The 24,043-nt window shown below is 42.6% G+C and overlaps 1 protein-coding gene and 1 long non-coding RNA gene across 2 annotated transcripts in view; both read right to left on the bottom strand.

The window, feature by feature from the left end:
* The window catches only part of LOC119485151 (protein phosphatase 1 regulatory subunit 29-like), a 261,463-nt gene that overhangs the window by 157,915 nt on the left and 79,505 nt on the right, over nucleotides 1-24,043 (bottom strand). The window contains 1 exon segment of the mRNA XM_037764504.1: nucleotides 9,263-9,582. The gene's annotated coding sequence lies outside the window, so the exon portion shown is untranslated.
* The window catches only part of LOC119485161, a 569,585-nt gene that overhangs the window by 488,454 nt on the left and 57,088 nt on the right, over nucleotides 1-24,043 (bottom strand). The gene's annotated exons all lie outside the window — the stretch shown is intronic.

Raw genomic sequence — 24,043 nt, 5'->3', positions numbered from 1 at the left:
GTGCAGGACTCAGAACAGAAGAGGGGAATGATGGGAAGCAGGATTTCGGCAGCAAGGGAGCCATTACATGTTCTTGTCGAGAGATTTGACTGTTGGTAATGAGATATATCACAACAAACAGAGGAAGTGGCACAATAACTAAGTCTCACAAACACACACAAAACTTGTCCGACTGAGTTGCCACAGTAAGTGAAGCTGTCGGGGTCCCAGACGCCAACGAACCAGAGACAGTAAAACAACAGTCTGCTTAGACGATGATTCCAAAACTGAGGGTTAGAAGCCACTGGAGCAGCAGCAAAAACAAGACGGAGCTCCTCTGGGAGAGAGACGAGGAGGTAGACAGGGAACAAATTAGAGAGTGCAGAGAAAAACACATGAGGAAAGAGGATGGAGAGAAGATATGAGAGGGATGAGGAAAGGAGAGGGAGGGTGACCAGTAAAAAGACAGGGAAGGAAGAGGAGGAAGGGTTGTTTTGAAGATGACAACTCCTTCACTTGTTAGTTGGGAAGAAAGAATGAGAGAGAAATGGAGGACGGGGTTTTCATTTGGACAGTCACACGTGGACAAGGACTGTCTAGTGAGGCTTCAAAAAGAGAGCTTGTACTGAGGTTCCACATGGGAGGCTGTAAAAGGGCAGAACTGCCATGAAGTGACAGGAGAGACAGGGAGGAAGATAAAACATGAAAAGTGAGAAAAAAAAACCCAGAGAAGAGTTAACTTTGATAAATTTTAGGTAGGCGAGGTCCCCTTAAAGGTGCTCAATACGGATTTCAGAGCATATATTGCCTTCACACAGCTCTCGACATGGCGACGGCTGAGCTGACGACTTGCAGCTAACGGTGCTAACAGCACGGACAGTGCAAACAACAATTCTGACAGAACATTGTAACCACCCGATTCAACTGTTATCAGGCCATTAAATAGGCATTATCAGGCGCTATCAGCACCATAGATGTGCGTAATTAGGGGCCTACTACGCCTACTATGTTGTAGAAGTTAAAGTGAAACATAAAAGCAACACGTTCTAACATGTAAAACTGAATGAAATGTCACGTTTTGAACACAAACACAAAGGCTTCTTTAGGTTTAAGCAAAAAACTACAAACTTATTTATGTTTAGGCAACAAAAACTACAACTTCTTTAGGTTTAGGCAACAAACTACAACTTATTTATGTTTAGGCAACAAAAACTACATCTTCTTTAGGTTTAGGCAACAAACTACAACTTCTTTAGTTTTAGGCAACAAAAACACATTGTGTTTTGAGTTAAAATAAACTACAAATACAAAGTCAACTACACGTTGTTGGTTTCACACAAACTACATTTGACCTCTTCCTCTTCTCCCTCTTCTCATTTTGTCTCAAGAACCTAAAGCTAATCTCCTGTATTTCCGATTTTATGTTATGCTTGTCAAACGCGTTTTCATCTCAACTCGTCACATACGTAGTGACGTTTTGTCAGACCCCTCTGCGTCACTTTTCAGTCGCAGTAAACACCGGCTTAATGTTGTGAATAAACCAAAACACAGGCAACAAAATCACTTAGTTAGGTTTAGGAAAGAACAACATGGTTGGGCTTATCAGAATCACTCTCTACGTCGGTCCTGTTTTCTCTCTTTGCTGCCTTTTGTATAGATACTTTTGGTATAGTGGCGTCTATTTCTACTCCTATCATTGACGCTGTTTTCCCCTTTTCTGGCATTTCAAAATCATTTTTTTTCTATGTGCATTTCTACTCGTTTCTATCTCTTTTGCACTTTCCCTCACTCCCTCTCAGTCCGTCTGTCTCCCTCTCTGCCTCTCTCTGTCTATCTATTTCTTCCTATCTTCCCTTTCCCCCCCTTGCGACAGAGCAAACCCTTTAATAATATACAAGCTCCTTCGTCTCTCCTGGCAGCGGCGGCGGATTCCTACAGGATTCAATCATGGCCGCACTAATGAGATTAGCATGGCTAATGCACACGGCTCCCCCTCCCTCCTTACCTTCAACCCAACAGGCGCTCCACATGGCAGCAGGGTACCCAGGATGTGTGGATCGATTGCAGGGTTGCTGAACTGCAGCCCCCCCTGCTTCCACCTGGGCCTCGCCACGAGGGGCCGAAGGAGAAGGGGAACATCGCAGGTGAAGCGAGCAGCAAGAGTGAGCTAGCCAAGCGAGCAGAACCTCCTGGTGAAATGATGCCAATAACAAGTGTGTCTATGTGTGTGTGTGTGTGTGTGTGTGTGTGTGTGTGTGTGTGTACGGGAAGGATGCGTGGGGAGTGTTTGGCAGCCCTCCACATGCCTCTCCCTGTGTTCAAAAAGCCATGGTAGACCCTGGCACTCCAGACTGGCAGAATAGAGAGGAGGAAAAGAATTGGATGGATTGAGGGATGGAGGGATGAAGAGGTGATGAAACAGATTAGCGCGACCTCCTGGGGGCTTATTGTTGAGCAGGCCTAGTCAAATCCTGGACCCCAGAATGCTCCAAACACTGGTTTCTAAAGCAAATCCACAAACTAAATCTGCATACATTTAGCAAACTGCATTTATTCAGCCTGACTTGCAACAATTGCAACAGTAGATAAGCTTTAAAATGATGTATCGCCAACATTATAGAAGCAGCCGATGATGAATGCAGGCGTTTAACCAATGCACACATACACCGATTCGAAAGCATGGAGAGCTAGTAGCATGATTACATCCGGCCTGCGTCCTCAAGTTGTATCGACATCTAAAGCAATTGAGCGGATGCAATCCTTCACTTGCTTTGATTGATTTCTTTAGTCAAATTAGCTGATTTGTTCATCTATCAGTGAACTGAAGATGCATTACCCCAAAAGGTCTCTGTTCAACTTATATTACTATATTACCAAGAGGTCCTTCAGTGGCGTTGTATCACTCAAAGGTTCCTAAAGCTACAGTATCATTCAACTTGAGACAAATGCAGCACTTAAAGACTCATAAATCTACACTCACAGTTAAGATGTATCACTCAAAAACAAGGCTGAATGACAAATGGAAAAGTAGAAAAAAAGAAAAAGAGACGAAATTGGAGAGAAAGTGGCTGATTAAGAAAGTGGAAAAGAGTTGGCCTTACCAAAGACTGCATGTGTACACACACACACACACACGCACACACACACTGATAGTCCTTATCAGCAAACGCCAGTTATTTCTCCCCAAATACAGCGGAGAAGTCAGACTGAGCTATCACCATGGTGATCAGGAAGATGTGAAGTGAACAGCGAGGCTTTGAGAGGTGATCTTGACTTCACACACACACACACACACACACACACTACACTCCCTGTCTGTCTTACACATGCTATACTATAATCATAGTGCAGCTCTCACACATAGTACTCTCTCGTACCCACACACCAATACACTGAGAACACTTTCTCGAAAAAAAAACACACACAGACTTTCACACTCCTCGCGGCCACCCGTGCACTCACCTTGACACCCACATACTTCGCCAAATTCTACCAGTTAGCCTACAGTCAATATGCATCCAGACTTGCTCTCTCTCTCTCACACACACAGATAAATGGTGATGTGCTGCTCAAGGTGAACACTGAGTAAACTAACCTCCGGCTCCGCGGGAGGATAAAACTATTTAATCAAGTCACGTCGGGATCACACCAACACGCTGCATACTAAAGAGATGGGTCCCTGCAGTTCCCACATGCAGCACGAGGTGAGCGACTCTATTAGCCGTTTCTGATGAGGAGGGGGAAATTGACTGATTTAGTTTTTCATTTTTCATAAATAAATTTCTCCACAAGAGATGTATTGCCTGCACCAGATGTCTGTGACATAAAGTAGTCTCATCCAAGTTAATGAGACAGTAAATCTCAGCCCTCATCAGGATAATGACCAACATTATAAGGATACATGTTGTTATAATATTCATATGATACATTAAAACACCCAGATGCCTCATGTGCTTTATCCAAATGACTCTCTGGTGTATGAGGACTCTGATCTGAATACCTACAAGCTAAAGACTCAAACTAAACTGAATAATACTGATAAAGAATCACAGACATTAGGAATCATTTTAGAAAAATCTCACTACAATAATTAATCAACAACTACCCCTTAGTGGACTTTCTTACATAACGTTACGTAACAAGTGTAAAGTCAACGTTAACTTATGGTTTCACACAGGACACTAACAGCGGTCTGCTGGGTGAAAGTCCTGTGTTTGTTTGACCCATCCACCTCCTTTCCCCTCCCCTCCCACATTTAGTGAACTTCCTGTGGACTTTCTCAGTTGTTATACTCGTCATTATACCACGTAACTTTCAGCAACGGTCGCTTGATATCTACGTCACTTGCTCTGACCGAATGCAAAAACGATGACATTCGACGTATCCGTGGTTTGCAGAAACGTACGATGCCAACATTTTCTCCTCTCGACTGGTCTGTATTAAGCAGGACAACCTGCTTTATGTATAAATCTTGTTGTAGAAAGTAACAAAAAGTGGTGCAGTAAAGGTATACAATATACAATGGAAATGTTATTTACAGTAAGCTGCATGAAGCAAACTCTGCAGGAGTTCAAAAACATAAAAGAGATTTTATATGTTTCCAAGCGAGCTGGTTCAAGCTCCACCGCTGGCTTCGTTACAAGCGCTAGCTGAAAGGTGCTACTGTATGATTTCAGTTCTGCAGAGCATACGATTTACCACAGAGAATACAACGATGGAAAAAAAAAACAGGCTCTGCATCTAAAGATCTGCAGGAGAATACTCAGTTATTGTGAACCCCCACGGTCGAGAAAATTACAATACACAGAAAAAAACACAAGTCAGGAAAAAGATCGGGGCCATGGAAATGTAAACTCCAATTGTGTCTGGTCTGCTCAAATGTTCAGCCAACATATTTCAGCATCCTCTTAAAATAAAAAGAACCAGGGAAGGTTTTAGTCACAGCACAACATTTCAGCTGCTCAGGCTGAAAAATCTCATTGACTGGGATAAAACCCCGATGAATGGAGTCTAAGCATCACAGTGTTATGGCCAAAGAAACATTCACAGCTCAGTGAAACATTAAGAGAGGTGGTTGCTAGTATTGTAAAGCCCTCTTGGTACAACACTAAATGAAATGTTAGCAAGGATGTCAAAAGATTCAAGTGGGATTCAAGAATGAACTACTGATCCATGCCTTTGTGTAAAATCTGAGGCATGATGTACACTGAAGGGCCAATTCACAAAGAATGGAGTGCAGACGCCGTTAGCACCATGAATTGTGCATCACTTGCAACCGCTATCTGCCCCGTCTCAAGGTCCGAATCACAAAAGATATCGCACTACTGATATTACAGATAATCGATAATCCATGTGGCAAAGTTTAAATGTGCTTGAGGCCAATGCGTCGGTTGAGAGGGGTGAGAGTCAGAGAGTCGGAGCTATACACAGTCGCGAGAAAAACTATTGGCATTGGACATTTCTGCAAACCACGGATACGTTTCATATCAGCCTTGTTTCACGCTTGCGGAAATGCAATTGACGTGGTAAACTTTGTGAAACAATTGGTTAGGCTTAGGCAACAAAACTACTTGGTTTAGGTTAGAACAAAGATCACAGTTTGTGTTCAAATAATAATGTAACAGCTGTAACAACAAAACCACTATCGTTAGGTTTAGGAAAGGAACTACATGGTTGGGCTTAAAACTTCTACTTTTGTACAGTGAAGATGACACTGAACGTTGTGAACGTGACACACAAACAGCTGATTGTAACGTGACGCACGAGACACGAACAGCTTGTTGCACCCATCCACCTGCCCTCCTGTGTGTCTCTTTTCGCTCTTTAAACTCCATCACTTGCTCTGACCAAATGCAAAAACGTCGCCGTTCAACGTATCCCTGGTTTGTAGAAATGTCCAATGCCAACTTTTATTTCCTGGAGACTGGGCTGCCACTTTTTGTAACTACTCGCCGACTGCGCGCGCTGCACTTTTCATTTCAACATGGACGCCTTCGAGGGAAGACTGGCCGAGCAGGTTGGCCTGTACAGACATCATTACAACTGTTCATTGAGAGACCACAGGGACAGTCACATGACCACAGGGAGGGTCACATGACATTAAATACTTGGAAAGAAACAGGTAACACACCGGGGAGAGAAGAGATTTTTTGCTGCAGGCTGTGAAAGAATCTGAGAGATTGTTTTGTAAAAGCTAAAAAGAAGGTCTGATGGAAAGAGTGGCGACCCGAGGGGAAGCACCGAGAGACAGAAAGTCATTTAGACTCGGAGGTAAGCGACAGTAATAATTACAGTACACAAATGCAATGTTTGGTGGTACGTCGGTGTTTAGTGTTTACTACCGTTGCCAGGCAACCTACTCTCCTTTCCGGTGCCACTCGTTGATTTCTTGCTTATCCACAGATCCACATCTACGGAGGCCCTCGCCGCGGTGTCTCGTGCGAGTATAAACAAAGCTTAAATGTGCTTCAGTTACTACTAACTCTCTGAAGACGCTAATGATTTCACTGTTACGCCTGGATTCCACCGGGCCTGCGCTCCGTTCTGAATGCACCCGTGACGCGGGGCGTTGCACCGAGCAGATCAAGCCGGGCAGGAAGTGGACAACTAAAATAAACACCCACCAGACTCCCGATTGTGTCACATCACTACAACCACAAATCACTGACCCATGTCGTTCATAAACTGGACCTTTAGCGGTACTCACTGTGCCTGCAGGCTACACCACAACAAAGTAGGAAATAACAACAATAACCACTATTATAACGTCATATACCGCTCATACCAGTGTGGTATGACGATGTCAGTTGCCCAGCAACAGTTCCTTTAATCAAACCATTTAAATGTCCTTAATATTAGGTACCCATTCTTCCATGTGGAGGACACAACTCTCAAGTCTAATACAAAAAGGTACCTCTCTCAGCCTTTTAGAGTGAAGTAGCCATTATTCTCAAGTGAAAACCAGTGCGTAGCTTCAGGTATTTTTGCAAACTGTAATCCCAACCATGAACCGCACTTGAATTGAGTTATTTCGGCATCAATAGAAAAAATTAGACAAAAACAGGAGATTCATAAAAAATCTGCCATACTGCCGGTGTTTACTGCATAAACCTTGAGAATTTTGTTCTTTCTGGGAAAACAGATGATCAGTATGAAGAGATTAACGAAGAGCACGCGGCTGCCATGTTGGTATGGAAGAACGTTTATCATTCCAAGTAATTAAGCTGCTTCTTCTACCCTGAGTGCCAGATGAGCTTAGATGTATGTTTGATCAGGTTTAGATCCTCATTACACTTCTGCTGGTTGCTGCCGTGATCCTCAACAGAAAGTGATACACATTTGAGAGCTTTGAGGAGACTTGAAATGTATCTCAGAGCTACACAGTAGTAAGCCATCTTCATCCATTAACACCAAACCGTGATGAGAATGATCTAAGAGAAATCTGCTGCCAGCTTGTTGTTGAACATGACATGATGAGTCTTTGTATTGTTCCAAAAAAATCAGATGAAAAACCTTCAACACATCATTAAAAAATGTACTTCCAAAGTGGTGTTGGGTTTAGACCTGCAAGAGTCTCTTAATACTAAGCGTTTTGATCTTAACGAGTTTTTAAACTGTTAAATTAGGGAGGCGTTCATTAAATGACGGCAAATAGCAGACTGAAAGGTTTTTAGCAGCTAAGTTATCTGAGAAAGAAAGAGACTAAGTGAGTTAAGCCTCACGCAGCTTCTCTAGGTATCTGAATAATATTTAAACATAATTCACATTCAAAATGCAGTAACAAATTTGATTTAAAGGGGACATATAATGCTTATTTTCAGGTTCATGTTTGTATTTTGGGTTTCTACTAGAACATGTTTACATGCTTTACTGTTAAAAAAAACACATTATTTTTCTCATACTGTCCGTCTGAATACACCTGTATTCATGCTCTGTCTGAAACGCTCCGTTTTAGTGCATTTCAATGGAATGGCAATGGAATTGCGTTGCTAGGAAACAGCTTGGGTCCATGTTTACATCCTGTCAGCTGATGTTACTTACATACACTGCAACAGGAAATAAACTGGGACACATTTAGTATGTTTACCTTTAAAACTGTGAAATGGTCTAAATATTGTAGATTTGTGACATCACAAATGGACAGAAATCCTAACGGCTTGTTTCAAAGGCACAGTTTCTGAATACGGGCTGTGTGTATTTCTCCATGGATTGAGTGTTTTGATACTTTCACAGTATTTATAGAGCGCTTAAACCTGCTTTATAATATAAAACACATGCAAATCTCACTTTTTACAATATGGGACCCTTAATGTTTCAACTAATGTGTGTTATCATGTCTAATAAAAGTTTCCTTCCCAAATGAGTCTAAATGAGTGTGTGGGTGGATTGATTGAGCGTATTACATTGATATTATCTTCTTTCATACCTTATACTTATAGAAATACACTGGTAATTTATGATTTCAGCTTGTGTCTGAGTTTAGTACTAATCAGTAAGATTTATTTATGAACGTTCAAAAGACAACAACAGACAAATACAGCCCAGTTTCCCCCCCCTCCCCTGCAGAACTAGGACAGGACCCACATTTGCGATGAATGATTTTAACCCAGTAACGTCTTCAAAACAAGAACACTTTCAGCTGTACAGCTTTGAGCGTGACACCAAAAAGTGGGACAGAATCGTAGAGGATGCTCAACCAAAGCCAAAATAACTACAGTATATGGGTTGCTGTTAAAAACAGCACACAGGCGTTGCTGTGGTTTCCTCTAAATGTCACAAGTTTCATCATCACGCATCACGGCAGCACAAAACTTCCAACTTGACCTTGACACTGAGCCAAAGCCACCGATCCGTTTCCACCAAAACTGACACATCCGGAAATATATTAAAGTCCACAGCTTTTTTCCTCCCTCGGCGCAGTCCAGCACATCTTACCCAAACTCTCATTCTAGTCATGCATATGGATCAGCACCTGCTGCTATGGCAACAGGCGCCCCACTTTTGCCGGCCAGGCTAGTTTGGCCAGAATTGGTCGTACCATTTAAGAGAAAAAAAACCTTCACATGCCGCTGCTTTTCACACTGAAATGCCACCGGGTACTGTCAAGAGCTGCTGCTGACAAGAGCTTCGGTGGGTGAGCCGTCAGCTCAGGCCTGTCAGACCCAGCCCAAAGCTCCGGACTTATTAGAAACTCTATGCCTCAGTAGAATTGAATAGGAGTCAAAATGACAGCTGATTTACACTAGAATGTAAAGGGGGTTTTCATATTGGAGGGAACACTCACCTCTACGTTAGTAGATTAGCTGAACTCCAGAGAGATGAAGGGGGAGAAGTCCTGCCCGTCGGACGACAGGCTGGGTCGAGCGTCAGCTGGGCCTCCTGCGTCTGGATGGTACTCACTTTAAATAGTTCTTTAGATGTAACAACAATGTGTCCTTTTAAATGATGAGTCAAACTGTGGTCTTGTTAGTGGTCTACGCGATGCAGTGTTGTGGTCCAGTTGGATCGGATTTTCCTTTTGTCCACACAAGCAGGCAACCAGATGTTGTCCCAGTAAACGGTTCTTTCCCCCACAGGCCAAAGCAAGAAATCTCAGAAGTAGAGCTGAAGGAGAAAAAGAAGAGAGGGCAAAGGAGGTGTTAATACAACTTTAAATTACACTTTGAGTCAGAGCAACATGCGGGGAGGAGAGGGAGATAAAGATCAAATCAATGCAAAGCGTAAATTAACCAGACAGCCTTGATTAGGTGCACACACACAACAAGTGCCCTTTTCTTGATTGAAAAATTGTGTTTGGTCAAATACTTTCTCATATTTATTAGCAAATTCTAGACCAGATTATAAACCACATGGGTCTGATTATGTATGCAGGAAGCGTGTCTGCGTTTGACCGATGAACAGAGATAAGTTCACAACATCCCATTTATTGTTGAGGCCTACGAAGATGAGACTCATTGAATTCATTATGTCCACCAATATGAGCAGATGTTGTTTAACTTTTAAACAGTCCCATGAAAATATAATAAGTGGACAAACCACTGAACAACAGGTGGATTATGATTACAGTCAGGTTGCTACAGGCAACCCTCTCTAATCATGTGGGAGCTGAACAAATTCTTTCAATTATACCAAATCACAAAACTGCATCCGTCCAAATCTGTTTCTGTGTTTCTCACATTTATGCAGCAATTAGCACAGAAAAATACTAATCGATGGGAGGAACTGCAGATTTGTCTGAAACTGTGGTTGAAGGACACACACGTAATAATAACTATGACAAGTGAATTTACAGTGGAGATAACTCCACACCGGAAAAAAAGAGGAAAACATTGTTTGTTCAACACCGTCTCATCCCAAATCATCACATACCTCCGCTTTGTCACGCCTCAAATCATCACATACCTCCGCTTTGTCACGCCTCAAATCATCACATACCTCCGCTTTGTCACACCCCTTGGCATCACTTTATTTTCAGCATCAAAGCCACTTCAGTTAGGTTTAGGAAAGAACTACATGGTTGGGTTTAAAATTACTACGTTTGTACCGTGAAAATCAAACTGAACGCGTGAACACAGTACACGAACGAACAGCTGATTGTATCGTCTCGCACGGGACACGAAGAGCCGTCTCCTGGGTGAAAGCCCTGTGTTTGTTGGACCCGTCCACCTCCTCACCTCCAAATATAAAACATTGCTCCACAACATTTACTCAAACTGCTTTTTTAGTTACAACAGCTAAACAGTGGACTGATCTCCCTCCAGATATTAGATTAATATGTTGTCTCAGCAGGTATCTCTCTTTCTCTCTCCTCTCCCTTCGCCACTCTGTTGTTCTGTAGCCGCTCTGTGAGTGTCACTGGCTGGCCGGCTGGCGAGCGAGCTATGCGGGCTATTGTGGAGCTTTTCAACTCCAAAAAGGCGGATAAACACAGGTTCCTGTTAATTTATAATGGACATTTGTGTTGTGGTATTTAAACAAACTATCGGTCAACAAGGAGGTAAAAGCCCCTCGTCTACAGACCTGTCTCTAGAGAGCTCCAGCCCGGCTGGCAAGGTCCCCGGCAGGCGCTAGCTACCTGTCACGGCAGTTTGTGGAGCTTCTAAACTCTGAAAACGTTGGAGCAAATGTTCGATTATCCATCTAATATCGTAAAACTGTCAATATTCTAAATCTACACAGTTGATTTCTTGCCTCAAAAACGTTCAGAAATGAATTTAGTGATGAAATAGCTACGGAAAATATAAAAAAAAACAAGCCATTTTTGGCTGCTGTTGTTGTTGTGACCGTAGCCTGTACCGTTCCAGCGCTTTGCATTGTAGGATACAGTAGGTGAGGTAGACTGGTCTGATGCATGCTGGAGATTTTGCTTGTGTTCGCATACTAGATGCTACAATTTGGCCAAATCAGTACGTACTACTGGAGGTTGTACTACTAGTATAGTATGAGGTTGTTCTACTAATATAGTGTGAGGTTGTACTACTAGTATAGTATGAGGTTGTACTACTAGTATAGTATGAGGTTGTTCTACTAGTATAGTATGAGGTTGTTCTACTAGTATAGTATGAGGTTGTTCTACTAGTATAGTATGAGGTTGTTCTACTAGTATAGTGTGAGGTTGTACTGCTAGTATAGTATGAGGTTGTACTACTAGTATAGTATGAGGTTGTACTGCTAGTATAGTATGAGGTTGTACTACTAATATAGTATGAGGTTGTACTACTAGTATAGTATGAGGTTGTACTTCTAGTATAGTGTGAGGTTGTACTTCTAGTATAGTATGAGGTTGTTCTACTAGTATAGTATGAGGTTGTACTACTAGTATAGTATGAGGTTGTACTTCTAGTATAGTGTGATGTTGTACTTCTAGCATAGTATGAGGTTGTACTACTAGTATAGTATGAGGTTGTTCTACTAGTATAGTATGAGGTTGTACTACTAGTATAGTGTGAGGTTGTACTTCTAGTATAGTATGAGGTTGTACTACTAGTATAGTATGAGGTTGTACTTCTAGTATAGTGTGAGGTTGTACTTCTAGTATAGTATGAGGTTGTTCTACTAGTATAGTATGAGGTTGTACTACTAGTATAGTATGAGGTTGTACTACTAGTATAGTATGAGGTTGTACTTCTAGTATAGTATGAGGTTGTACTTCTAGTATAGTGTGAGGTTGTACTACTAGTATAGTATGAGGTTGTACTTCTAGTATAGTGTGAGGTTGTACTTCTAGCATAGTATGAGGTTGTACTACTAATATAGTATGAGGTTGTACTACTAGTATAGTATGAGGTTGTTCTACTAGTATAGTATGAGGTTGTACTTCTAGTATATAGATTTCAAATACAGCCTTGGTCTTATCTGTTGAGATGCACAAATGCTATAATCAGCCCATCTCCTGTATAACATGCCCCCACCCTTTAGCCCAAAGACCAGAGGAACATGTCTCACATGTCTAATCACAGGGAACTATGAAACAAACGGAACAGGATAACCACTGGCTCATTCTACACAAACACACTCTCCACATACAAACATACATCTGCTGGGCAAAGAAAGCAGAAATGCTCCAGGCCCACTGAAATGTCAGATTACATTGACACGGGTCAGCGCCAACTGGTCTGGTATTAAAGGAGGCGAGGCCGCTGCAGAGATATTTAGCGGTATCTAAAGAGAACAGAGCACAATATCTCTTTTTCTCCATCTTGGTGTAAATCTTCTGGCGTTAGTTAAAGGTTAGATGAGAGAGGGTTCGGAGGGTGCTTGTGTCTGAGAGAGAAAAGAGAAAGAAGAAAGGAAGGGATAAGAGGGTGGATCATCTTGGCAGACGGAGAGAATACTAAAATCAAATGTCAGAAACGGGAGGTTACTGACTATAACCTCATGAAGATGGTGGTCTTGAGTATGTGTGGAGGTGGCATAAACATGAATATCAAAGCACAGGGCAGGAAGGGTGCAAAGAAAAAGGACTCCGTGTCCTTGGTTTAACTGAAAACACAGAATAAATGTGCTTTGAAAAAAAGGAACGGAACAACAAACAAAGCTTCATCAAGGCCCCGACTCTAGAGGAAGCGTAATAAATAAACAGAGGGCAAATTAAAGCCGTTAATAAGCGAGAGAGAAGCGACAGAAAGTGTACGAACCAGGCCAGCGTTCTCTGAACTACAGCAGAAACAGAGACGGCGTAGATTCAGGCCAAAATAAAATGGGTGAAAATGCTGTTTTGATCCACTGCAGTGCCCAACAGTCAGCTTGAGGCCATAATCCATCAACGGACGGAGAGAGAGAAGGCGAGAAATGGTGAGATATAGAGGGAAGGAAGGGAGGGTGGACAGTGAAGGACAAGGGGCGAGAAAAAAAGTAAATGGAGTCTGGGGATGAATGAAGAGAATTTAGAAGTGAGGGCATCCCCGTTAGACTGACTGAAATGAAGACGGATCCACTCGGAGACCTGTTAAGTCATTTATCATGACGAGATGAGGCATTAAGTCCACATGTGTTCAAAGTGAGGATGCTCTGTGTGAATCCAAATGACACAAACAAAGAGGGGCTGAAGTTGTCGTTGGCTGCCAATTACCCAGTTTTGACATTAATATAGTTGAAGTGTAGATGTGTTTTGTCATGTGCATTAATCTGTGAAATATGGTTACCTCACAGGACTCCGGCTACATTATGTGCTCAGTATCATATAACGGAAACTGAGATTTGAATAGTTAAAACAATATGACCTGACCTTATTAAGATGTTGGGTTTATATACAGTATTTCATAACGCTTTTATCTTTTTGACTATAGATGGATGTTCTTTTTCTGTTTGTTCTTTTTTTGTTGTCTGATCAGCTATTATTTATGTTCCCCTTTGTGGTCAGTTTTGTCTGTTAAGTTTACGTTAAGTTAACATATCCTGAGTTACATTCTGTTTAGTTGACCTCTTGTGTGGGCCCACCACTTTGAAACCTTTTTTGTAAATTGTTTGCTTCAGTTCTTAGTAAATAAAACCCTCGTGACTTATCGAGCCTGCCAGCTTGGTCCCTCATATTTCCCATGATCTTTCCCTAACTTTATCCTACCTTATTACACGGCTGTGTTGAATACTCAATTCTGATTGGTCAATCACGGCGTTCTGCGGTCTGTAAATTCTGTATAGCAGACCGTTGCTATGTATGACAGACCGTTGGTATGTATAACAGACCGTCGCTATGTATAACAGACCGTTGCTATGTATAACAGACCGTTGCTATGTATAACAGACCGTTGCTATGTATTATAGACCGTTGCTATGTTTAACAGACCGTTGCTATGTATAACAGACCGTTTCTATGTATTACAGACCATTGCTACGTATAACAGACCGTTGCTATGTATTACAGACTGATGCTATGTATAACAGACCGTTGCTGTGTATAACAGACCGTTGCTATCTATAACAGACCGTTACTATGTTTAACAGACCGTTGCTATGTATAACAGACCGTTGCTATGTATTACAGACCGTTGCTATGTATAAAAGACCGGCGCTATGTATAACAGACCGTTACTATGTATACCAGACTGTTGCTATGTATAACAGACCGTTGCTATGGGCGCAGCTCTGATGTCGGACTCTGGTGGACCGTTTTTGTGTCAAAATATTGATTTCTTCAGTAAGTAGCCGTGTAATAGGCGGGATAATGCTCAGAGAGCAGGTCATCACAACTTCACAACTTGACCGGCTCGCTGTACATTATCCCTTACATATAGTTGTCATGTGTAGTTATTGCAGGCAGTGAAAATGTAATCTGGTGTTTTAAAGAGTCATCTGATGTTGCTGTTTCACTGGGCCATGTGGCTATAATGATACGATTTGGCAAAAAAAGACTGAATGATAACTGTAGAACTTTCTGTACTGTAGATTTTTTAGCAATGAACTTAAATTACTTAAATACTTTCTAGCAATTTCTGCAGAAATGACCCTGAACTTGACGCACTGTGCTGCATCTTACCTCAACACTCCCTATTACATCAACAACAATGTAGTGATTTTGAACTGGAGCAGGTCATCAGTATGTGAGATAGGTATCCAGAGTGACACACCGACTTTCAGCATTCAGCGGAAAAATAGCAATTTGCTAAAACCCGGTACATTACATCTCTCCTTTTATATCAGGTTAGTCCTCTTTGTGCAATGTCCCCGTTCAAACAAAGAAACAAACGAAACCACTACTTTAATGTTGCTGACAGGCCTGTTTGTACCTTTATTATTATTTAGTGAGTAACTACAAAGCAAAGTTTTAGTTAATGTTTAGTTTCCTTGTTATGCTCACCGTTCCCCCCCCAACTCAACATCAAGGCTGTGGGATGTGTCTGGAGGATAACAGAGAGACACAGACATATGAACTCACAAACAGACTAATGGGAGACCTTGTCCTAACTTTATCTTCTGCCGTGCATGCTGATGAGTAATTACGCTCTGCAAGCCCGCTTCTAATCCCTCATTACACAGTAAAACTTTGTGTGTGTGCACAACTAAACGGTAAGTACGGCAGGTCAAAGTTTAACCACACACTGATGGATGTTTATAAAGGGTCAGAATCTAATCGTTAACCCTCATTTTCCAAATAACTTTGGCTAGTGTGAAGGTTTGTTTGTAACCCGTATGATCCGCAAAGATCTCAGCAGTTACCTCAGTGAGTGTTATGTTAATATATTGGACAAAACTACACATATAGGTGGTAGTAAAGCAGAATTATCCTTTAAGCTCACCCCACTCCCTTGAGTTCACTTAGAAGAGAGAATAAAATGCCACCTAGACAGGTAATGAGAGAGAGTGGGAAGCTGGAGGAGGAGAAGAGGGAAGGGGAAGAGGAGGAAGGAGGACGGAGAGAACCGAAACAGCTGGTAGGGTAGAGATTTGGCAACGAGTGGACGAGGTAGACCGACTGTGAAAAATGAGGCAGAGGAGGAGGACAACACACACACTTTCATGAACACACATACGGCGCAAGCTCACACGTAAATGCAGGTATGGAAGGCATCATTAACAGATAACACGCGGCGCTGTGAGGAGGCGAAGAGGCAGACTTTAAAGGTGAAGGAGGATCAAACGCAGATCCACACGGGGAGGAGGGCAGTGGGAGTGGGTGACTGCATGTTTCCCATTAGTCTGTTGTCCCTGGCAACCATACAGTCTCTTTTTTTTGTTGCTTTTTCTCTTTTGCTCACTGCATGCCAAATGATATCTCTGTAATGCACATCCTAACTGCTTTCTTCTCCTCCTTATGCCCCGAACTCTCTCTCCTTCTCTTTCATCTATGCCCGAGTCGAGCAGCTTTCTTCTCTCCGTAGTCTCACGACTTTTCTTTGCTCCTAATGACCATTTTGTCCTCTTCTTCTTCTCTGCTCCCGCTCCCGTCTCCTCCTGTTCTTTTCTCACTCTCTGCTCTTCCCCAGCTTGTACCATCCAATCTCCTGCTGTCTTTGTCTGAGTGGGTGTGTGGATGACATTCGAATGACCGCCACACAGCAGCCAGAAGCCACTGTTAACTGCCGCTATCCACAGTTCACCACTCTAACCCGCCTGTTGAAAAATTCCTCCATCCCAGACAGCGCCATGCTAGCTGACTGGTTTGACAATTGGGACAAAGTCACACCCCGCATGCTGATTAACAAGCGCACGCATAAATTCACACGCAGACGCAACACTGCCCTTGTCTTTTTTTTCTGACACCCCAAAAAGGATGACAAACTTGGCCGTGCACACAAACAAACACACCAAACAAACATCGTGTGGAAAAAACGGCTCAGGGGAAAGTCGATTAAAAATGTTCTCCTCCGAGAAAGACTCTAAATCTAGCCGGTGGCTCCGGTGGAAATGTTCACCTGCCACTTGCAAATGAGTAAGCATGCTTAGTCAGCCCTGTCTGAATAAATATAAGCTGAAACGCAACTCATATACCATGTGAGACCAACCCTGGATTCACACCAGAAGCAACACATCAGCTGCAGTGCTAAAGCAGCGTCCACCCATCCAGTCAACATTCTGTCATGGGCCGACACTGTCCCCACCACCAGCTGTCCTCCCAGCAGCACAGCTCCAGAGATGTGGAGAGAACAGTGGTTGAACAAATGACTAATGTCAGAAAAACAATTAGTCTGTATGGAGGAAGAAGGGCTAAATTAGAAGCTAGCAGGGGGAAATAGCCTCGGTGCCTCTGGTGTATCACAGTGGCACATTTTCACTGTTTTGTCTTAAACAGAGTTCACCGATTTTAGAACAATACAGAAGGACAGTGATGCTAAACACATAGACAACAGCAGAACAGTCACCTGAACTCAACTCAATGTATTTCATTTTAAGACAGACTGAGGGCAAAAAGCACGGATATATAAACAGAACTGGACCCAGCATTGTAGGCGAGGCCCCGTTCATTCCTATCCATCCATGAGGCAAGCACAGTATCATTTCCTTTAAGAAAATAACTCTGTATTTGGCTATTAGTGCATTTTACAACGTTTAGGACCTGATTATTTAAATAAGACTATGTGGAAAAGTCTTTCTTTAAGATTATTTTTTCAGCTTTTATGCCTTTATTGCAACAAAGGGCCGCAGGTTGGATTTGGACCCTGAGCCGCTGCGGTAAGGACTAAGCCTTGGTACATGGGCACCCGCTCTACCAGTAGGCTTGTTGCGGTAGTCGGTGTTATCGGTGTCACACGGTGGTCGGGCACACACCGATTACATTACGTACTCACTGCCCCCACCATTGATTTGCTTTTTTTTATAGAAATAAACCCCATTTAGTTCATTTTGGCGTATCAGCGGCGTGTTATCAATAGATAGTCAGAAGACGGACGCTACAAACTGAAAGTGAATGCAACTGCTCCATACGGAGTCTCAGCAGGAGTCAGATTTCCCACAGACCCAGAGATGGCGAAGGATTTGGTGTTGAAGCGCAAAGCAAACACGCTTATTTGCCATCCATCCATTTGCCAATATTTCAAATTCAAAACCAATGATTTAATAATTTAATGATTTAAATTAACCATAACATTAATGAGGTATCGCCGTGAGGAGGACGGAGCTGTTGCTGCCGGTGTGCGCGGCGCAGCGACGCCAGGTAGACCCCCTGCGGCCCCGCAGCGAGAGCTCTACCAGAGAGGCCAGACACACCGCCACCCGACGGTAAAGACCGTCATCTTTTCTTGTAAAATGTCTGGTGTAATCGGTAACACGAGTGTTCTCCCAAGTTTATTAAATTTCTTTCCTACCAGGTAGGCTACCACGGCACCACGGAAAAGTCTTTTTGAGCCCAATTTCATCAGGCGCTCCACGGTTTGGCAACAACCAATATTGCCCCTGAAACAAGCATAAAGTGATCATTACTGAGTGAGTGGAGTTAGTTTCCAGGTTTGTCGTGCTGAACAACCGCATCACTGCTCCGCGCTGCTTAAAGCTCAATACTCGAGTGACTTTGTAACACTATAACAGGTTGTAATGCTCTCCGTTTGATCACTGGCAGTTAGTTTGGTATTATAAAAAAGCTGAGTAGGCAGGAGAAGATGAGAACCTTTGCCAGTGTCTGACTCAGAGTGCAAGGCTGTGGCTATTTCCTGAAAGCTGCACGTGCCACTGCAGACCCACAATATACCGCAATCGAATAAAACACAGTACAAAAGATTCGTTTATTTTTTGCCGAGTAAAGTCTCAGGTTGAAAATTAGCTAAGTGCTGATTTCTTTGCTTCAATAAAATTACTTTTTTCATATTTCATACACAGCAATGCACAACCAGCAATTGTCTTTACTCTATGAATCGATAGCAGAATGTTGAATTCAAGTTGAATTAACTTTTTGAAAATCCTATAGCGGTCCTGTGAAATGTACTGGTTTTCTACGAGTGGAAGAAAAACATAAACATGATTACAGTTGTCTTGAGCGCTGAGCAATTACTGCAGAGGATCCATTTTCTTCAAGTCGTTACTGGAGCACTGAAACCATCACTGCGTGTGATAACTGTCCTCCATCGGAGTTGTTTAGACGTTGCAAAATATGCTTTAATGGTGCATTACGAGCCTTGTATCATCTTAATGGCCCCTGGGTTCTTCCACCGCAGCGTATCCGCGGATTATGAAGGCACCGTTGATTGCGTTTGGAAAAGTGGGAATAATTATCATACACAGTGCATGTGGATTAAACACTGACTCGGCAATGGCTACTGCACCATCTTTACATAACTACCCCCCTCGGTGCCATTAGAAGATCTCCCAAGTACGCAAACATACATTCGTTTATCTACTGCACAAGCTCATCGTATATCCCTGTGAGAGAATTTACATAACACATCGAAATGAGCCGAATGGCCTTGCATCAGCCCAACGGTTTCCCCTTGTCCTCTGCTCTACCCCCTCCATAAAAAAACGATCTCGTCCCAACGCCATTAACCACCGCTGCCTATTTAGCTCTGCCTCATAATCAAAGGATCAGCCACCGACAGCCAGGCTCGATGGTGATGGAGGGACAAAAAGCAACAGTGGAGAGGACGGAGGAAGGGGTGTGCCTCTGTAAGGAGGAAGAGAGGGAGGAGAGAGCGAGGCTGAGGAGGGTGGCGGTGGTGAGAGGAAGGCACACGCAACAGCCATTTTGGCGGCCTCGGAGCACGTCAAAACAGATGACTCAACGGGATAAGAAAAGGATTTTAATGCAGCCAACGCTCCCCTAATGTTGAGAAAGATGTAAAGAGGGAGGGAGAAGAGGGGGGTTTTATCCTGAACCAGTTTGGTAACGTATAAGCATTTTAGAACAGAACAAGAGAAAAGAGAAAGGAGACGAGGCTGATGAGCAACACAGGGATTAAAAATACAGCACAAAAGCAAAGATGAAGAGAGGGAGGCCTCTCTCCATATCTCCACCCGTCCATTTCACTTTGAGTCATCTTCCTCCCTTCCTGTCATTCTCTTCCCTTTCCTCTCCTCTTCCCACCGTTCCTGTTATTCGCCTTTCTCTGTCTATTTTCTCAGAGGAATAAGGTCCCGACTCATCCAACAGCACATCACCAAGGAGATTACCAGCATGCTCGCTGTGAATTCGCCACCAGTTTTCACTCCACTTGGCTCGCTCCTATTGTTGCTCCGTCTTTGTGTTCTCTCTCTACAGCTTTTCCTTTTCTCTCTTTTAGTGGAAAAGCCAATGTCTTGGTTAAAGAAAAAAAAAGTCTTCTCTCCACTTCTCGTCCTTCCTTTCTTTCTTTTTGCACTTTTCTTTCAATATACTGTACATCCCCTCTCTTGTCACTCCAGAAAGCAATTGTTAACATGTTGCTGCATACAAATGATGAAACCCTGTTGTCACCTATAGTATCTTGGAAACATGAATTTAAATTCCCCTGCATCAAGACGAGGCTGGTCCATAGAGGCAGAGGAGGTTGCTCCTTATGGGAAAACGTGGTGTTTGGTTTCTTCAAAAAAGATGAAGGATGTTGAGCAATACGTGAAACCACTTTCTAATTCGACTAACAAAAAGACACCATATCTATGTTTTATAATATTTTTGCCTAGTGTTCCCTGGCTCTTTTGTTTTTGTTCTATTTGGCTACTATATCCCCTGAATACTGAATCTTAATTATGATATTCTGTTTAATAAAGAAAGAAAGTAGAGATAAGTAGCTGACTAGTGTAAAATAACACGACGCCTTGGGTTGGTTTTGCTCCTGTCCTCTACAATTTTTGGAGTCACCAGCCGCCACTGATCTGCATCGACCCCAAGGCCACAACTGGATCAACAAGACCCCGACAGCCATGTGATCCAGTGCAGTTTGTCTGTGTGTGTTTGCTCCCATTGATCTCAAGTGACTGACCATCAGGAGGTTTCTATGACTTTTCCTTAATTGGTCCTGACAATGCACTACGGCTAATCTATGGCTGAGATCAATCTGACTGTGTCTTACCATTGTCTATTTCAGCCAATATGATTATGGTTAGTGCATATTCAGCATATCAGGGAACGCATTCAATAATGAGGGTTATGTGTGTATTGGCCTGCGGTGAAGTCAGTGAGTATTAGTACTTTAGGATATTAAATCAATTATACTATAAACGGCATACTGGTATACAGAACATGTTCAAATAAAAGCATCTTCTCTTAAATATTAGAGATTTTACTGACTGGAAGATTGTATTTTGTGTACTTACATACTATTTAGTACCCTAAAACAGTGTATGAGATATTTGACTATGTCCGGAACCTTAGTATGAAACCAATAGTACGCGAATTGCATACTATTTCTACTAATATTACAGTATGCAGCGCTGGACAGCGGCATAAATATCTCACAATGCAATGCGGTAGTGAGAATGACGTTCATAACGGATATTGACGGACATTTCAAGAAGCAGATCAGAAAACTAAAATATGCAAAACAGGGGGATGTTAGAAAGAAAGGCTTGTCTCTAATTCTCTCTCACACTCACACACACACACACACACAAACAAAGGACACTTTGACATGTGGACAGGAGGACACAACCCTGTGATTAATAGCTGACCGGCTCTACCACCACATTTACCGTAAGCTGTCTATCACCAACACCAATTAGATCAATGTCATACTCTTCTGCAATTTTCAGGAGCTGTTCTTCAGTGCAGCGATCCAGAAACCCCCTCACATGGAGCAGCCATGAAACCCTCTGTCCCTGCCATAACAGACAAGGCCCCAACAGAACCAACACACAGTCTTGCCCAGGTCAACTCGTGCACAAAAGAGACAATGTCCATATGAATGTGGAAGTATAGTATGAGGTTGTTCTACTAGTATAGTATGAGGTTGTTCTACTAGTATAGTATGAGGTTGTTCTACTAGTATAGTATGAGGTTGTTCTACTAGTATAGTATGAGGTTTAGAATACAGCCATTGTTAATTAAGACAACTAAAGTTAGAGCCAGGCTAGCTGTTTCGCTCTGCTTCGAGTCTTTATGCTAAGCTACACTAATCTATGACCTAACTCCCAGTTTGACACAAACATAAGACTGATATCTCAAATAAGAAAGCAAATTTAGAGTATTCCTAAAATGTGGATCTACTTCAACTGCAGAGGACAAAAGATTAACAGGTAACTCTCTCTCTCTCTCACTCTCTCTCTCTCTCTCTCTCTTTCTGGGTTCATAGAGGTATGTAAGTATGACAATAACCTTCAAAGTCTTCAAGGAAACTGCATACACAGACACGCACACAAACACATCATACCCTGGAGGTGTGCCAAGCAGGCATAATGAGTATGTGTACTCTGCATTTGGCTGCCGGGGGACTGATCAAACATGGTGGAGAGCAGACTCCAAAATTTTGCCCCAAAATTGACTTAGTTTTAATCACTCTCATAAATGCAATTAATTAGTCGCTGCAAGTGGCTGCTGGATCTAATTTTGCTCAGAGTTGACGGCATCAAGGTTACCTCTGCGCATGTTCACTGTAAAGTACTTTGCAAGTACTTGCTCTCAAACAGAAACACACACACACACACACACACACATATACATTTACCTAATATAAAGACTGAAACTACACAACACGGATTAATGAGAATGAACCAAATGGGGTACAAATGGTTTCCTGAAAATAACCATTAAGCCACTTTATATCACACAGCATTTTGTTTTGTGTCTTCACTAATTAAGCTAAAATACGTGGATAAATGACTTTATTTTCGGTTGTGTTATTAGTGTTATGTTGTTTTCTTTTACTCCTAAATCACCATTATGGTTGCTAGCCAATTAGGGCTGCTACCTGGGGAGGGATTTGGCATAGAAACCCCACACGACAGGCCAAGGTGTCAGTGGGGGGGCAGGATATGGTGGGCGATCAGAAGATGAATATACTGCAGCGAACGAAAACAACAACAGAAAACATAAACACAGTCAGAAAGCATATGGCAGCCCTCGCAGCGCGGAGGAGGTGGGACTCGTGCAGCAGCTCATGACAGACTCTGAAGGTGGAACCCAGAAGAAATGTAAAGACCCCTCCCTCGGACTTTAAATACATACTTACAGTCTGAACCCAAAGAAATGAGTTTCTTAATCAAAAGTTAGGAAAGAGACTGCCAAATCGATATTATTATGGGATTTCAAAACATGATGTATTCATTTATTATGACATTTCAGCTGTGTCTTTATTTAGCTACTGTAAGTCACTGATTGGTCTCAACTATTTAAAATGTATTTGTTTCATAAAGGCTAAAACAAACACTACTGGAGTTGTTCTGAGCAGGTACCAGCTCTGATTGACTCTGTTGACATGCACCAAAATATTCAGTTTTTTATTAAAGATAGGGTCAATGATGTTGGAAAGCTAGTATAATTTGAAAGTAGCATCGCCTCAGGAGCTCCATCTAAACCCGCCCCCCCCCACACACACAAACATGCATGAGCACCGCCGCATCGTAACTACTTCACAGACACAGAGCGGAGAGAGGACCTCAACTCAACAACGCTACCTCATGACAAGTAACCGCGGCAGTGCTACTGCAGGGCTGAGTTTTCTCTTCCATTCTCCAGGAAACGTGCGGCGGTGACGCGCTTTGAATTCAGGCTGGTGCACGCCAAGGGTTTAGTACGAGCAGGATCTGATTGGTTCTTTCCAAGCGGACCGCGAGGCAGTGATTGGTAGACGTTTTTACAGGATTACAGCAGCTACAGATGACGGCTCTTTTCCGGTCCTTTTTCAGAGCTCATCAGTAATGGATCGCTGTCGGGGTGTAAAGACCATTTCAACCAATATAACAAATAGTGTCTACTGGAGAACATCGTCAACCCTGCCTTTATTATTCCACTAATATTCCTGTTTACATTCAGCCGTGCATAATCTGATTAACGTAAAACGCCCCACGGCTACGTCCTTTAAATAACTTTCTTTGATAATTTTTAAAAGTATTTATTACACGGCTGAGTTGAATAATTGATTCTGATTGGTCAATCACGGCATTCTGCGGTCTGTAATTTATGTATAACAGACCATTGCTATGTATAACAGACCGTTGCTATGTATAACAGACCATTGCTAAGGGGGCAGCTCTGATGTCGGACTCTGGCAGACCGTTTTTGCATCTC

This window comes from Sebastes umbrosus, chromosome 3, assembly GCF_015220745.1.
Source record: "Sebastes umbrosus isolate fSebUmb1 chromosome 3, fSebUmb1.pri, whole genome shotgun sequence".
NCBI classification, from domain to species: domain Eukaryota; kingdom Metazoa; phylum Chordata; class Actinopteri; order Perciformes; family Sebastidae; genus Sebastes; species Sebastes umbrosus.
Note: the sequence above shows the minus strand (reverse complement) of the source record. Positions and strands in the feature narration are given on the sequence as shown.